This window comes from Hakea prostrata, chromosome 6 (genome assembly GCF_041222555.1).
Source record: "Hakea prostrata isolate BN-2017 chromosome 6, UWA_Hpros_2, whole genome shotgun sequence".
Classification (NCBI taxonomy): Eukaryota; Viridiplantae; Streptophyta; class Magnoliopsida; order Proteales; family Proteaceae; genus Hakea; species Hakea prostrata.
In genome coordinates, this window is record NC_142605.1 from 26,331,020 (window position 1) to 26,348,808 (window position 17,789).

The window sequence follows — 17,789 nt, forward strand, 5'->3', positions numbered from 1 at the left end:
TTTTATTAATAATTGACTCGTAAAAGGTCAAAAAGATTATTTTAAAATTTTAATTATCTGTGCCTATAAGAAATAAGATAGAAGAATAGATATATGAAAATAATTTAACACAAAAACCATTATTTTGTTCAAAAAAAAAAAAGAACCACTATGAGAAATAATTTTTTTTTTGAAAAACTTATATTTGATAATTAAAATGCAAACTTGCAAAGTATATTATTTTGTAAAAATAGTTAAAAGTTAAAACAAACCGACGTTATCATAAATGTCGGTTATATCTCGTTGGGGATCGTTCCCTCTTCTTTTTAAATTTTGTTTATTTATATATTTAAACCTCATTTAAGCCGTGCCGATATTTGATCAAATGCCGCTTCATCTCACGCTCAAACCATGGTTTCCCAATTCCCCAGTATCAACTCTCTCTCCCCGATCGATACCCATTTTCGTTCCTCTACTGAAACACTGGTTTCTCCGATCGTTTTGAGTCTCAATACCCGTTTTCTTCTCTCAACTGAAACCCCGGAGAAAGTATCATCTCTCACTCCGATCAGTACCCATTTTCTTTTCTCCACTGAAACCCTGTTTTCTCATCGTTTTGAGCATCTAACTCTTTCTATCGCGCCTTTATTCGGCTTGGAATTCCTGTTCGTTTATTCACGAAGAGAAGAAGAGTGGGTGTTCGTCGGTCAAAGAAGGCCACAAGTGGAAGCAACCGATGCTGGCAAAACAGGGGTTTTGGCCGGTGTCGACTTAACCTCATTACCCATATTTGTTTCACCACTGAAACCCTAATTTCTCTTAGTCTTGAAGGTAGCCGGCTGCTTTCTTCGAGAGCTTCTTTATTGATATTGCTGAGAATTCTACAAGGGGAAGAATTGCAAATCCACGGGGTTCCATACTGGCAAAGGTTTGAAATCACTTTCACTGGTTTTCATCTACTGTTTGTTAATTCTGCCTTCCTATAGTTCTTTTGCTTTCTCTGCTTGGTATATAGAATTTTTCTCATACTTCAGATGTTAAATGGTTATGAGGGAGATGGATCAACGATATGAGGAAGTTACTGAAAGTGTACTACTATTTAATTTATGGTTTGTAACGAGTTAATTTCTCAACAAGGAAACTGTGAGATGGAACCGTGATCCCTGGTAACGCTGTAATAAATTTGAAAAAGTGGCAATGTCGTTTAGAAGGAAAAAAAATTAAAGGGTAGTTACGTCTGAGGGTGCTTCATACTACAAGTCTCTTATGATTGTCTTCTTCCACTTAACAGTACTGCTTCACAAGTAACTAATCAAATTCAGCGATTCCTAAGTAATATCAAGAATTCCTCTAGTAATCCATCCAACTATTTTAATTCATGAGTGAAAGATTTTTTAATATGAAATTTCAGAAGCAGGATCCCGATCCACTGCTCTCTACCATCCACAAATGATGGTTTGAAACCTGAATGAATTCTCAGAGAGTTTGTAACCTCAAGTTCAGGGACTGTTTCAGATGTAGAACTCATGATAGTGGAGATGGATGGGGACAGGAATCTAGTGATTGAATTGCCTAGGGTAGAGAGAGATTTTAAAACCAGAATTTTATCAAGAAAAGAAGTATTTAGGAATTTGATACTGAATCCTAAGGGAACCATTATACAGCAGAGAAGAAAATAACAAACAGAGGTTCACGTGTCAACATGACACCCATTTACACAATAATGAATAGATCGATTCTGCACTGCACTGGAAAAGTTATGGTTCTGTATTTGGCTTCTTCTAGACAATTCTTATAGATTGTTTAGTAGGTTATTCTTCATGCATGATGTTGCTTCTATTGTTCCCGTAAGTATGAATGCACATTCTTCTCAGTATTTTGTCTATTTGCTTTTTGATTTCTATGTTGGCTTGCTGAAGGATATGGATCTCGAGGAGTGGAAGGTGGAAGATCTTGAAAAAGCCACGAAAGGGAGTGATGACAAACAGTCGAAGCTTGAACACGAGTGTGTGATCAGGTTTGTGTCTCAACAATTACTGGCTGTCTTAGTGTCTTTTCTTTCAGTATTTCTGTCTAATATGCTATCTAAATCATTTTATTTCATGGGTAAACCAATGGATCCTGTATAAACCATTTCTATAGCATTATTTATGATCTTTTGTTTTTGGAATCAAGTTTATTGGCTGATTTGTTCTCATTTGTACAGATGTTTTTCTTTGTCTATTGGTCCACTGCACTTGTTTTTATTAAAAAAAAATGGTCATTTGCTCCTTGAAAAGAAACCGTTTTTTGATGAACACCTATTTCCAAGTGTGGCCAACTCTTATGTGGTTGGTCTAGGTAGACTGAACTATATGAAGTGGAAATTCATTTGATTTGACTCAGTGACCTAATCCTACCAATTGCCAATTGTGCCAGCTCTTATGAAGTCGGCCTAGGTAGACTGAACTATTTTGGTGTCAATTCATTGATTTGACTTCTCACTAACCTATTCCATCTGAAGTTGGTATGTCATTAATAGTTAACCGACCATTTTATGGCTAAAATTAATGACTACTTTGCACCAAAGTGACTAACAAAACCAAATTAGAAAGCAAGGCCATAAATTTAGAAGCTTATCAATAAAACCAAATTAGAAAGCAAGGCCAGAAATTTAGAAGCACACTGTGTAAGTCAAACCGTTGGCTACAATTCTAATCAGACTATACTCAAGTAATGCTTGTATTTAGAGGAAGGACTGCTGCAAGTCTCACTTGATTATGCATTGATTGCTAGAGATGACATTGTTCACCAACTTGGAAACTTATGTTCTGTAGACTAAAGTTCCAATCAGCACCGCTTCAATGTGGGATTGAATGCAAGCCATGAACTTGTGTTGCATTTAAAACTGATTAATGTTGGTCAGAATATCTGCTGTAGTGGTGTTTCGAACTCAGAAAGTAATGCATGTTGGTGAAGTAATTGGAAGAACATCGGATGGGAGGTGGATCAATTGTAAGTAGAATGGAGTTAGGTTTGTGAATAGAATGAAGGAAGAAGGACGGCTACCAAGTAAGGGAGCAGCTGCCAATCCACAACTCTTTCCATTAATGACACCAACATCTCAACTCTTCAACTACGAAAAGATTTGAACAACGAAGGAGAACAAGAAAATACAAAGTTTAGATGGATGAATTTTGCCTTTAAGGTTTCTTTGCCCTAAGGGTTTAGTAGTCACAACAAGGCCCACATCCATTTGTATTACTCAAGTTTGACAAGAGAAATAGGATAGTGGAAATTGTTCTCTAGTATGGATGGCTAAATTAAAGATATTCAATGCAAAGTTGTCATTATATTGGACTAGGCTATAAATAATCATATTGTGTCACACCAATTTCTACCCCTGATTTTTATCATAATTCTATTCATGTCCTTGTGTTGGTACCTATCCTATAAGGATGAAGGTCCGTCTCTACACTGAGATTTACCCTCCTCCATTTTGACACTTGATTTCAATTATAGTCTTATTCTTGCCCTGAGATTAAACATGTTGTATAAGGTTAACGGGTGCGTCCCCACTTTTAAGATTCACCCTCCTTGATTTTGACACTTGATTTCAAACATTATTCTATGGGATAATTAGTAGATTAGCTACTTCTAGGTTTATTTTTACAGAATAGTCACCCAATGTTTATTTGAACAAAATTAGCTAAAGCCAACTTTGGGTTTACAAAACTAAAAAAAAAAAAACTTTTCCTCTTTAGACATTTTTACACCTAAAACTAACCATACCTTCACATTAGGCACTTACTTGATTATGGCTATTTGATATACTTGATTTTATCATATGGCTATTTATATTCTTTTGATTATAGTTATTCTAAGGTTAAGGGTGGTTCTCCACCTTGAGGTTCACCCTTGTTGATTTTGACACATCATTTTAGTCATAAATATATTCCTGTCCTTATGATTATACTTTCGACACGTTCCACCTTGAGTTTTACCTTTGATTTTAACACTTAATTTCAAATCATTATTCTATTATCATCCTTCTGATTGTACTTATCCTATAAATCGATATTCGGGCTGCTCAAAGTTGACACTTAATTTCTCTTATTAAACTACACTGTTCCTTATGATTATTACTCTTATAAGGTTGATGGTACATCTCCACCTTGAGATTCGCCATGCCAAATTCGACACATGATTTCAATGATTATTCTATCGCTGTCCTTTTGATTCTACTTATCCTATTGGGTTGGTGGTGCGTCTCCAACTTGAGATTCCCCTCCCTCGATTTCGACTCTTTATTTTAGCCATAAATGTGGGAATGTGTCTGTGATTATATCTTTCTTAGAGGTAATGGCTATTTGATATACTTGATTTTTATCATATGGCTATTTCTATTCTTGTGATTATAGTTATTCTTAAAGTTAAGGGTGCATTTCCACCTTGAGGTTCACCCTTGTTGATTTTGGCACATGATTTTAGTCATAAATGTATTCTTGTCCTTAGGATTATACTTTCCTGCGGGGTCCACCTGGAGTTTCACCTTTGATTTTGACACTTAATTTCGATTCATTAATCTATTCTCATCCTTCTGATTGTACTTATCCTATAAATCGATATTCGTCGAGATCAAAGTTGACACTTAATTTCTCTTATTGACCTACCCTGTTCCTTATGATTATTACTCTTATGTGGTCGATGGTACATCTCCACCTTGAGATTCGCCATGCGAAATTCGACAAATGATTTCAATGATTATTCAATCGTTGTCCTTTGGATTCTTCTTATCCTATTGGGGTGGTGGTGCGTCTCCAACTTGAGCTTCCCCCCCCTCGATTTTGACTCTTTATTTCAGCCATAAATGTGGGAATGTGCCTGTGATTATATCTTTCTTAGAGGTAATGGCTATTTGATATACTTGATTTTTATCATATGGCTATTTTTTTTCTTTTGATTATAGTTATTCTCAAGGTTAAGGGTGCCTATCCACCTTGAGGTTCACTTTTGTTGATTTTGGCACATGATTTTTGTCATAAATGTATTCTTGTCCTTAGGATTATACTTTTTTGCAAGGTCCACCTCGAGTTTCACCTTTGATTTTTATACTTAATTTCGATTCATTAATCTATTCTCATCCTTCTGATTGTACTTATCCTATAAATCGATATTCGTCGCGATCAAAGTTGACACTTAATTTCTCTTATTGAACTACACTGTTCCTTATGATTATTACTTATGTGGTCGATGGTACATCTCCACCTTGAGATTCGCAATGCCAAATTCGACACATGATTTCAATGATTATTCTATCATTGTCCTTTGGATTCTTCTTATCCTATTGGGTTGGTGGTGCGTCTCCAACTTGAGATTCCCCCCCTCGATTTCGACTCGTTTTTTCAGCCATAAATGTGGGAATGTGCCTGTGATTATATCTTTCTTAGAGGTAATGGCTATTTGATATACTTGATTTTTATCATATGGCTATTTCTATTCTTGTGATTATAGTTATTCTTAAAGTTAAGGGTGCATTTCCACCTTGAGGTTCACCCTTGTTAATTTTTGCACATGATTTTTGTCATGTGTATTCTTGTCCTTAGGATTATACTTTCTGCAGGGGTCCACCTGGAGTTTCACCTTTGATTTTGACACTTAATTTCGATTCATTAATCTATTCTCATCCTTCTGATTGTACTTATCCTATAAATCGATATTCGTCGAGATCAAAGTTGACACTTAATTTCTCTTATTGAACTACACTGTTCCTTATGATTATTACTAGTTATGTGGTCGATGGTACATCTCCACCTTGAGATTCGCCATGCCAAATTCGACAAATGATTTCAATTATTATTCAATCGCTGTCCTTTGGATTCTTCTTATCCTATTGGGTTGGTGGTGCGTCTCCAACTTGAGATTCCCCCCCCCCTCGATTTTGACTCGTTTTTTCCGACATAAATGTGGGAATGTGCCTGTGATTATATCTTTCTTAGAGGTAATGGCTATTTGATATACTTTATTTTTATCATATGGCTATTTCTTTTCTTTTGATTATAGTTATTCTTAAGGTTAAGGAATCCTATCCACCTTGAGGTTCACTCTTGTTGATTTTTTCATATGATTTTTGTCGTGTGTATTCTTGTCCTTAGGATTATACTTGTCTGCGGGGTCCACCCGGAGTTTCACCTTTGATTTTGACACTTAATTTCGATTCATTAATCTATTCTCATCCTTCTGATTGTACTTATCCTATAAATCGATATTCGTCGAGATCAAAGTTGACACTTAATTTCTCTTATTTAACTACCTTGTTTCTTATGATTATTACTGTTATGTGGTCGATGGTACATCTCCACCTTGAGATTCGCCAATGCAAATTCGACAAATGATTTCAATGATTATTCAATCGATGTCCTTTTGATTATACTTATCGTATTGGGTTGGGGGTGCGTCTCCAACTTGAGATTCCCCCCCCCTCGATTTTGACTCTTTATTTAAGACATAAATGTGGGAATGTGCCTGTGATTATATCTTTCTTAAATCTAATGGCTATTTGATATACTTTATTTTTATCATATGGCTATTTCTATTCTTGTGATTATAGTTATTCTTAAAGTTAAGGGTTCTTTTCCATTTGAGGTTCACTCTGGTTGATTTTGACAAATGATTTTTGTCATAAGTGTATTCTTGTCCTTAGGATTATACTTTCCTGCAAGGTCCACTTGGAGTTTCACCTTTGACTTTGACACTTAATTTCGATTCATTAATTTATTCTCATCCTTCTGATTGTACTTATCCTATAAATCGATATTTGTCGTGATCAAAGTTGACACTTAATTTCTCTTATTGAACTACACTGTTCCTTATGATTATTACTCTTATGTGATCGATGGTACATCTCCACCTTGAGATTCGCCATGCCAAATTCGAAAAATGATTTCAATGATTATTCAATCGTTGTCCTTTGGATTCTTCTTATCCTATTTGGTTGGTGGTGCGTCTCCAACTTGAGCGTTCCCCCGCCCCCCGATTTTGACTCTTTATTTCAGACATAAATGTGGGAATGTGTTTGTGATTATATCTTTCTTAAAGGTAATGGCTATTTGATATACTTGATTTTTATCATATGGCTATTTCTATTCTTGTGATAATAGTTATTCTTAAAGTTAAGGGTGTATTTCCACCTTGAGGTTCACCCTTGTTGATTTTGGCACATGATTTTTGTCATAAATGTATTCTTGTCCTTAGGATTATACTTTCTTGCAGGGTCCACCTGGAGTTTCACCTTTGATTTTGACACTTAATTTCGATTCATTAATCTATTCTCATCCTTCTGATTGTACTTATCCTATAAATCGATATTCGTCGCGATCAAAGTTGACACTTAATTTCTCTTATTGAACTACACTGTTCCTTATGATTATTACTCTTATGTGGTCGATGGTACATCTCCACCTTGAGATTCGCCATGCCAAATTCGACAAATGATTTCAATGATTATTCAATCGTTGTCCTTTGGATTCTTCTTATCCTATTTGGTTGGTGGTGCGTCTCCAACTTGAGCTTCCCCCCCCCCTCGATTTTGACTCTTTATTTCAGCCATAAATGTGGGAATGTGTCTGTGATTATATCTTTCTTATAGGTAATGGCTATTTGATATACTTGATTTTTATCATATGGCTATTTTATTCTTTTGATTTTAGTTATTTTTAAAGTTAAGGGTGCTTTTCCACCTTGAGGTTCACCCTTGTTGATTTTGGCACATGATTTTTGTCATAAATGTATTCTTGTCCTTAGGATTATACTTTTTCTGCAGGGTCCACCTGGAGTTTCACCTTTGATTTTGACACTTAATTTCGATTCATTAATTTATTCTCATCCTTCTGATTGTACTTATCCTATAAATCGATATTTGTCGTGATCAAAGTTGACACTTAATTTCTCTTATTGAACTACACTGTTCCTTATGATTATTACTCTTATGTGGTCGATGGTACATCTCCACCTTGAGATTCGCCATGCCAAATTCGACAAATGATTTCAATGATTATTCAATCGCTGTCCTTTTGATTCAACTTATCCTATTGGGTTGGTGGTGCTTCTCCAACTTGAGCTTCCACCCCCCTCGATTTCGACTCTTTTTTGATATACTTGATTTTTATCATATGGCTATTTCTATTCTTGTGATTATAGTTATTCTTAAAGTTAAGGGTGCTTTTCCACCTTGAGGTTCACCCTTGTTGATTTTGGCACATGATTTTAGTCATAAATGTATTCTTGTCCTTAGGATTATAGTTTCCTGCATGGTCCACCTGGAGTTTCACCTTTGATTTTGACACTTAATTTCGATTCATTAATTTATTCTCATCCTTCTGATTGTACTTATCCTATAAATCGATATTTGTCGGGATCAAAGTTGACACTTAATTTCTCTTATTGAACTACACTGTTCCTTATGATTATTACTCTTATGTGGTCGATGGTACATCTCCACCTTGAGATTCGCCATGCCAAATTCGACACATGATTTCAATTATTATTCTATCGCTGTCCTTTGGATTCTTCTTATCCTATTGGGTTGGTGGTGCGTCTCCAACTTGAGATTCCCCCCCTCGATTTCGACTCGTTTTTTCAGCCATAAATGTGGGAATGCGCCTGTGATTATATCTTTCTTAAAGGTAATGGCTATTTGATATACTTGATTTTTATCATATGGCTATTTCTTTTCTTTTGATTATAGTTATTCTTAAGGTTAAGGGTGCCTATCCACCTTGAGGTTCACTCTTGTTGATTTTTGCACATGATTTTTGTCATAAGTGTATTCTTGTCCTTAGGATTATACTTTCCTGCGGGGTCCACTTGGAGTTTCACCTTCGATTTTGACACTTAATTTCGATTCATTAATCTATTCTCATCCTTCTGATTGTACTTATCCTATAAATCGATATTCGTCGAGATCAAAGTTGACACTTAATTTCTCTTATTGAACTACCCTGTTCCTTATGATTATTACTGTTATGTGGTCGATGGTACATCTCCACCTTGAGATTCGCCAATGCCAAATTCGACAAATGATTTCAATGATTATTCAATCGATGTCCTTTTGATTATACTTATCCTATTGGGTTGGGGGTGCGTCTCCAACTTGAGATTCCCCCCCTCGATTTTGACTCTTTATTTAAGACATAAATGTGGGAATGTGCCTGTGATTATATCTTTCTTAAATCTAATGGCTATTTGATATACTTGATTTTTATCATATGGCTATTTCTATTCTTGTGATTATAGTTATTCTTAAAGTTAAGGGTTCTTTTCCATTTGAGGTTCACTCTTGTTGATTTTGGCACATGATTTTTGTCATAAATGTATTCTTGTCCTTAGGATTATACTTTCCTGCAGGTCCACCTGGAGTTTCACCTTTGATTTTGACACTTAATTTCGATTCATTAATTCTATTCTCATCCTTCGATTGTACTTATCCTATAAATCGATATTTGTCGTGATCAAAGTTGACACTTAATTTCTCTTATTGAACTACACTGTTCCTTATGATTATTACTCTTATGTGATCGATGGTACATCTCCACCTTGAGATTCGCCATGCCAAATTCGACAAATGATTTCAATGATTATTCAATCGTTGTCCTTTGGATTCTTCTTATCCTATTGGGTTGGTGGTGCGTCTCCAACTTGAGATTCCCCCCCCCCTCGATTTTGACTCTTTATTTCAGCCATAAATGTGGGAATGTGCCTGTGATTATATCTTTCTTAGAGGTAATGGCTATTTGATATACTTGATTTTTATCATATGGCTATTTCTATTCTTGTGATTATAGTTATTCTTAAAGTTAAGGGTGCATTTCCACCTTGAGGTTCACTCTTGTTGATTTTGGCACATGATTTTTGTCATAAGTGTATTCTTGTCCTTAGGATTATACTTTTCTGCAGGGTCCACTTGGAGTTTCACCTTTGATTTTGACACTTAATTTCGATTCATTAATCTATTCTCATCCTTCTGATTGTACTTATCCTATAAATCGATATTTGTCGAGATCAAAGTTGACACTTAATTTCTCTTATTGAACTACACTGTTCCTTATGATTATTACTCTTATGTGGTCGATGGTACATCTCCACCTTGAGATTCGCCATGCGAAATTCGACAAATGATTTCAATGATTATTCAATCGTTGTCCTTTTGATTCTTCTTATCCTATTGGGTTGGTGGTGCGTCTCCAACTTGAGATTCCCCCCCCCTCGATTTCGACTCGTTTTTTCAGCCATAAATGTGGGAATGTGCCTGTGATTATATCTTTCTTAGAGGTAATGGCTATTTGATATACTTGATTTTTATCATATGGCTATTTTTTTCTTTTGATTATAGTTATTCTCAATGTTAAGGGTGCCTTTCCACCTTGAGGTTCACTTTTGTTGATTTTGGCACATGATTTTTGTCATAAATGTATTCTTGTCCTTAGGATTATACTTTTTTGGAGGGTCCACCTGGAGTTTCACCTTTGATTTTGACACTTAATTTCGATTCATTAATCTATTCTCATCCTTCTGATTGTACTTATCCTATAAATCGATATTCGTCGCGATCAAAGTTGACACTTAATTTCTCTTATTGAACTACCACTGTTCCTTATGATTATTACTCTTATGTGGTCGATGGTACATCTCCACCTTGAGATTCGCCATGCGAAATTCGAACAAATGATTTCAATGATTATTCAATCGTTGTCCTTTTGATTCTTCTTATCCTATTGGGTTGGTGGTGCGTCTCCAACTTGAGCTTCCCCCCCCTCGATTTTGACTCTTTATTTCAGCCATAAATGTGGGAATGTGCCCGTGATTATATCTTTCTTAGAGCTAATGGCTATTTGATATACTTGATTTTTATCATATGGCTATTTCTATTCTTGTGATTATAGTTATTCTTAAAGTTAAGGGTTCTTTTCCACTTTGAGGTTCACTCTTGTTGATTTTGGCACATGATTTTAGTCATAAGTGTATTCTTGTCCTTAGGATTATACTTTCCTGCAGGGTCCACTTGGAGTTTCACCTTTGATTTTGACACTTAATTTCGATTCATTAATCTATTCTCATCCTTCTGATTGTACTTATCCTATAAATCGATATTTGTAGTGATCAAAGTTGACACTTAATTTCTCTTATTGAACTACACTGTTCCTTATGATTATTACTCTTATGTGGTCGATGGTACATCTCCACCTTGAGATTCGCCATGCCAAATTCGAAAAATGATTTCAATGATTATTCAATCGTTGTCCTTTTGATTCTTCTTATCCTATTGGGTTGGTGGTGCGTCTCCAACTTGAGCTTCCCCCCCCCCTCGATTTTGACTCTTTTTTGATATACTTGATTTTTATCATATGGCTATTTCTATTCTTGTGATTATAGTTATTCTTAAAGTTAAGGGTTCTTTTCCACTTTGAGGTTCACTCTTGTTGATTTTGGCACATGATTTTTGTCATAAGTGTATTCTTGTCCTTAGGATTATACTTTTCTGCAGGGTCCACTTGGAGTTTCACCTTTGATTTTGACACTTAATTTCGATTCATTAATCTATTCTCATCCTTCTGATTGTACTTATCCTATAAATCGATATTTGTAGAGATCAAAGTTGACACTTAATTTCTCTTATTTAACTACACTGTTCCTCATGATTATTACTGTTATGTGGTCGATGGTACGTCTCCACCTTGAGATTCGCCATGCGAAATTCGACAAATGATTTCAATGATTATTCAATCGTTGTCCTTTTGATTCTTCTTATCCTATTGGGGTGGTGGTGCGTCTCCAACTTGAGATTCCCCCCCCCTCGATTTGGACTCTTTATTTAAGACATAAATGTGGGAATGTGCCTGTGATTATATCTTTCTTAAATCTAATGGCTATTTGATATACTTGATTTTTATCATATGGCTATTTCTATTCTTGTGATTATAGTTATTCTTAAAGTTAAGGGTTCTTTTCCACTTTGAGGTTCACTTGTTGTTTTGATTTTGACAAATGATTTTTGTCATAAGTGTATTCTTGTCCTTAGGATTATACTTTCCTGCAAGGTCCACCTGGAGTTTCACCTTTGATTTTGACACTTAATTTCGATTCATTAATTCTATTCTCATCCTTCGATTTTACTTATCCTATAAATCGATATTTGTCGTGATCAAAGTTGACACTTAATTTCTCTTATTGAACTACACTTGTTCCTTATGATTATTACTCTTATGTGATCGATGGTACATCTCCACCTTGAGATTCGCCATGCGAAATTCGACAAATGATTTCAATGATTATTCAATCGTTCTCGTTTTGATTCAACTTATCTTATTGGGTTGGGGGTGCGTCTCCAACTTGAGCTTCCCCCCCCCACGATTTTGACTCTTTATTTCAGCCATGAATGTGGGAATGTGTCTGTGATTATATCTTTCTTAGAGGTAATGGCTATTTGATATACTTGATTTTTATCATATGGCTATTTCTATTCATTGTGATTATAGTTATTCTTAAAGTTAAGGGTGCATTTCCACCTTGAGGTTCACCCTTGTTGATTTTGGCACATGATTTTAGTCATAAATGTATTCTTGTCCTTAGGATTATACTTTCTACGGAGGTCCACCTGGAGTTTCACCTTTGATTTTGACACTTAATTTCGATTCATTAATCTATTCTTATCCTTCCGATTGTACTTATCCTATAAATCGATATTCGTCGTGATCAAAGTTGACACTTAATTTCTCTTATTGAACTACCCTGTTCCTTATGATTTTTACTCTTATGTGGTCGATGGTACATCTCCACCTTGAGATTCGCCATGCCAAATTCGACAAATGATTTCAATGATTATTCAATCGTTGTCCTTTTGATTCTACTTATCCTATTGGGTTGGTGGTGCGTCTCCAACTTGGAGTTCCCCCCCCCTCGATTTCGACTCTTTATTTCAGCCATAAATGTGGGAATGTGCCTGTGATTATATCTTTCTTAGAGGTAATGGCTATTTGATATACTTGATTTTTATCATATGGCTATTTCTATTCTTGTGATTATAGTTATTCTTAAGGTTAAGGGTGCATTTCCACCTTGAGGTTCACCCTTGTTGATTTTGGCACATGATTTTTGTCATAAATGTATTCTTGTCCTTAGGATTATACTTTCCTGCAGGGTCCACCTGGAGTTTCACCTTTGATTTTGACACTTAATTTCGATTCATTAATCTATTCTCATCCTTCTGATTGTACTTATCCTATAAATCGATATTCGTCGTGATCAAAGTTGACACTTAATTTCTCTTATTAAACTACACTGTTCCTTATGATTATTACTCTTATGTGGTCGATGGTACATCTCCACCTTGAGATTCGCCATGCCAAATTCGACAAATGATTTCAATGATTATTCAATCGTTGTCCTTTTGATTCTACTTATCCTATTGGGTTGGTGGTGCGTCTCCAACTTGAGATTCCCCCCCTCGATTTTGACTCTTTATTTTAGCCATAAATGTGGGAATGTGCCCGTGATTATATCTTTCTTAAAGTCTAATGGCTATTTGATATACTTTATTTTTATCATATGGCTATTTCTATTCTTTTGATTATAGTTATTCTTAAAGTTAAGGGTGCTTTTCCACCTTGAGGTTCACCCTTGTTGATTTTTGGCACATGATTTTTGTCATAAGTGTATTCTTGTCCTTAGGATTATACTTTCCTGCAGGGTCCACCTGGAGTTTCACCTTTGATTTTGACACTTAATTTCGATTCATTAATCTATTCTCATCCTTCTGATTGTACTTATCCTATAAATCGATATTCGTCGTGATCAAAGTTGACACTTAATTTCTCTTATTGAACTACACTGTTCCTTATGATTATTACTCTTATGTGGTCGATGGTACATCTCCACCTTGAGATTCGCCATGCCAAATTCGACAAATGATTTCAATGATTATTCAATCGTTGTCCTTTTGATTCTTCTTATCCTATTGGGTTGGTGGTGCGTCTCCAACTTGAGATTCCCCCCCCCCCCGATTTTGACTCTTTATTTCAGCCATAAATGTGGGAATGTGCCCGTGATTATATCTTTCTTAAAGCTAATGGCTATTTGATATACTTGATTTTTATCATATGGCTATTTCTATTCTTGTGATTTTAGTTATTCTTAAAGTTATGGGTGCTTTTCCACGTTGAGGTTCACCCTTGTTTATTTTGGCACATGATTTTAGTCATAAATGTCTTTGTGTCCTTAGCATTATAGTTTCCTGCAGGGTCCACCTGGAGTTTCACCTTTGATTTTGACACTTAATTTCGATTCATTAATCTATTCTCATCCTTCTGATTGTACTTATCCTATAAATCGATATTTGTCGTGATCAAAGTTGACACTTAATTTCTCTTATTGAACTACACATGTTCCTTATGATTATTACTCTTATGTGGTCGATGGTACATCTCCACCTTGAGATTCGCCATGCCAAATTCGACAAATGATTTCAATGATTATTCTATCGTTGTCCTTTTGATTCTTCTTATCCTATTGGGTTGGTGGTGCGTCTCCAACTTGAGATTCCCCCCCCTCGATTTTCGACTCTTTATTTTAGCCATAAATGTGGGAATGTGCCTCGTGATTATATCTTTCTTAAAGGTCTAATGGCTATTTGATATACTTGATTTTTATCATATGGCTATTTCTATTCTTGTGATTATAGTTATTCTTAAAGTTAAGGGTGCTTTTCCACCTTGAGGTTCACCCTTGTTGATTTTGGCACATGATTTTTGTCATAAGTGTATTCTTGTCCTTAGGATTATACTTTCCTGCAGGGTCCACCTGGAGTTTCACCTTTGATTTTGACACTTAATTTCGATTCATTAATTCTATTCTCATCCATTCGATTGTACTTATCCTATAAATCGATATTTGTCGTGATCAAAGTTGACACTTAATTTCTCTTATTGAACTACACTGTTCCTTATGATTATTACTCTTATGTGGTCGATGGTACATCTCCACCTTGAGATTCGCCATGCCAAATTCGACAAATGATTTCAATGATTATTCAATCGTTGTCCTTTTGATTCTACTTATCCTATTGGGTTGGTGGTGCGTCTCCAACTTGAGATTCCCCCCCCTCGATTTTGACTCTTTATTTCAGACATAAATGTGGGAATGTGCCTGTGATTATATCTTTCTTAAAGGTAATGGCTATTTGATATACTTGATTTTTATCATATGGCTATTTCTATTCTTGTGATTATAGTTATTCTTAAAGTTAAGGGTGCTTTTCCACCTTGAGGTTCACCCTTGTTGATTTTGGCACATGATTTTAGTCATAAGTGTATTCTTGTCCTTAGGATTATACTTTCCTGAGTGGTCCACCTGGAGTTTTACCTTTGATTTTGACACTTAATTTCGATTCATTAATCTATTCTCATCCTTCGATTGTACTTATCTTATAAATCGATATTCGTCGTGATCAAAGTTGACACTTAATTTCTCTTATTGAACTACACTTGCTCTTATGATTATTACTCTTGTGTGGTCGATGGTACATCTCCACCTTGAGATTCGCCATGCCAAATTCGACACATGATTTCAATTATTATTCTATCACTGTCCTTTGGATTCTTCTTATTCTATTCGGTTGGTGGTGCGTCTCCAACTTGAGATTCCCCCCCCCCTCGATTTTGACTCTTTATTTTAGCCATAAATGTGGGAATGTGCCGTGATTATATCTTTCTTAGAGGTAATGGCTATTTGATATACTTGATTTTTATCATATGGCTATTTCTATTCTTGTGATTATAGTTATTCTAAAGTTAAGGGTGCCTATCCACCTTGAGTTCACCCTTGTTGATTTTGACCATGATTCTTGATTTTGGCACATACGACTTTGACACCTAAATTTCATTCATTCATCTATTCTCACCTTCGCATTGTACTTATCTACCCCCCAAATCGACACATGATTCCAATGATTATTCAATCCTGTTCTTTGATTCTTCTTATCCTATTGGGTTGGTGGTGCATCTCCAACGGAGTCCGCCTCCCCCGATTCCGACTCTTATTTCAGCGATAAATGTGGGAATGTGCCTGTGATTATATCTTTTTAGAGGTTATGGCTGTTTGATATGCTTGATTTTTATCATATGGCTATTTCCATTCTTGTGATTATAGTTATTCTAAGGTTAAGGGTGCTTTTCCACCTTGAGGTTCACCCTTGTTGATTTTGGCACATGATTTTAGTATAAGTGTATTCTTGTCCTTAGGATTATACTTTCTGCAGGGTCCACCTTGAGTTTTACCTTTGATTTTGACACTTAATTTCGATTCATTAATCTATTCTCATGCTTCCGATTGTACTTATCCTATAAATCGATATTTGTCGTGATCAAAGTTGACACTTAATTTCTCTTATTGAACTACACTGTTCATTATGATTATTACTCTTATGTGGTCGATGGTACATCTCCACCTTGAGATTCGCCATGCCAAATTCGACAAATGATTTCAATGATTATTCAATCCCTTTCCTTTTGATTCTTCTTATCCTATTGGGTTGGTGGTGCGTCTCCAACTTGAGATTCCCCCCCCCCCCTCGATTTCGACTCGTTATTTTAGCCATAAATGTGGGAATGTGCTTGTGATTATATCTTTCTTAGAATTTTGGCTATTTGATATACTTGTTTTTTTATCATATGGCTATTTCCATTCTTGTGATTATAGTTATTCTAAGGTTAAGGGTGCTTCTCCACCTTGAGGTTCAACCTTGTTGATTTTGGCACATGATTTTAGTCATAAATGTATTCTTGTCCTTATGATTATACTTTCTGCGAGGTCCACCTTGAGTTTCACCTTGTGATTTTGACACTTAATTTCGAATCATTAATTCTATTCTCATCCTTCCGATTGTACTTATCCTAAAAATCGATATTCGTTGTGATCAAAGTTGACACTTAATTTCTCTTATTGAACTACAATGTTCCTTATGATTATAACTCTTATGTGGTCGATGGTACATCTCCACCTTGAGATTCGCCATGCCAAATTCGACACATGATTTCAATGATTATTCAATCGCTGTCCTTTTGATTCTACTTATCCTATTGGGTTGGTGGTGCGTCTCCAACTTGAGATTCCCCCTCCCTCGATTTCGACTCTTTATTTAGCCATTAATGTGGGAATGTGCTTGTGATTCTAATTTTCTTAGAGGTTAAGGCTATTTGATATGCTTGATTTTTATCATATGGCTGTTTCCATTCTTGTGATTATACTTATTCTAAGGTTTAGGGTGCTTCTCCACCTTGAGGTTCACCCTTGTTGATTTTGGCACATGATTTTAGTTATAAATATATTCTTGTCCTTATGATTATACTTTCTACAGGGTCCACCTTGAGTTTTACCTGTGATTTTGACACTTAATTTCGAATCATTAATCTATTCTCATGCTTCCGATTGTACTTATCCTATAAATCGATATTCGTCATGATCAAAGTTGACACTTAATTTCTCTTATTGAACTACACTTGTTCCTTAAGATTATTACTCTAATGTGGTCGATGGTAAATCTCCACCTTTAGATTCGCCATGCCAAATTCGACACATGATTTCAATGATTATTCTATCCTCTGTCCTTTTGATTCTACTTATCCTATTGGGTTGGTGGTGCGTCTCCAACTTGAGATTCTCCTCCCTCGATTTCGACTCTTTATTTTAGCCATAAATGTGGGAATGTGCTTGTGATTATATTTTCTTAGAGGTTAATGCCTATTTGATATGCTTGATTTTTATCATATGGCTATTTCCAT

At 35.5% G+C, this 17,789-nt stretch overlaps 1 long non-coding RNA gene across 2 annotated transcripts in view; it reads left to right on the forward strand.

Annotated features, from left to right (window-relative positions):
* Positions 1 to 378: 378 nt before the first annotated feature.
* The window catches only part of LOC149012960 (uncharacterized), a 49,961-nt gene continuing 32,550 nt past the window's right edge, over positions 379 to 17,789 (forward strand). For both annotated transcript variants that reach the window (XR_016173917.1, XR_016173918.1), the window contains exons 1-2: positions 379 to 907; positions 1,899 to 1,996. This is a non-coding gene — a long non-coding RNA (uncharacterized LOC149012960). The remainder of the gene's footprint in view (positions 908 to 1,898; positions 1,997 to 17,789) is intronic.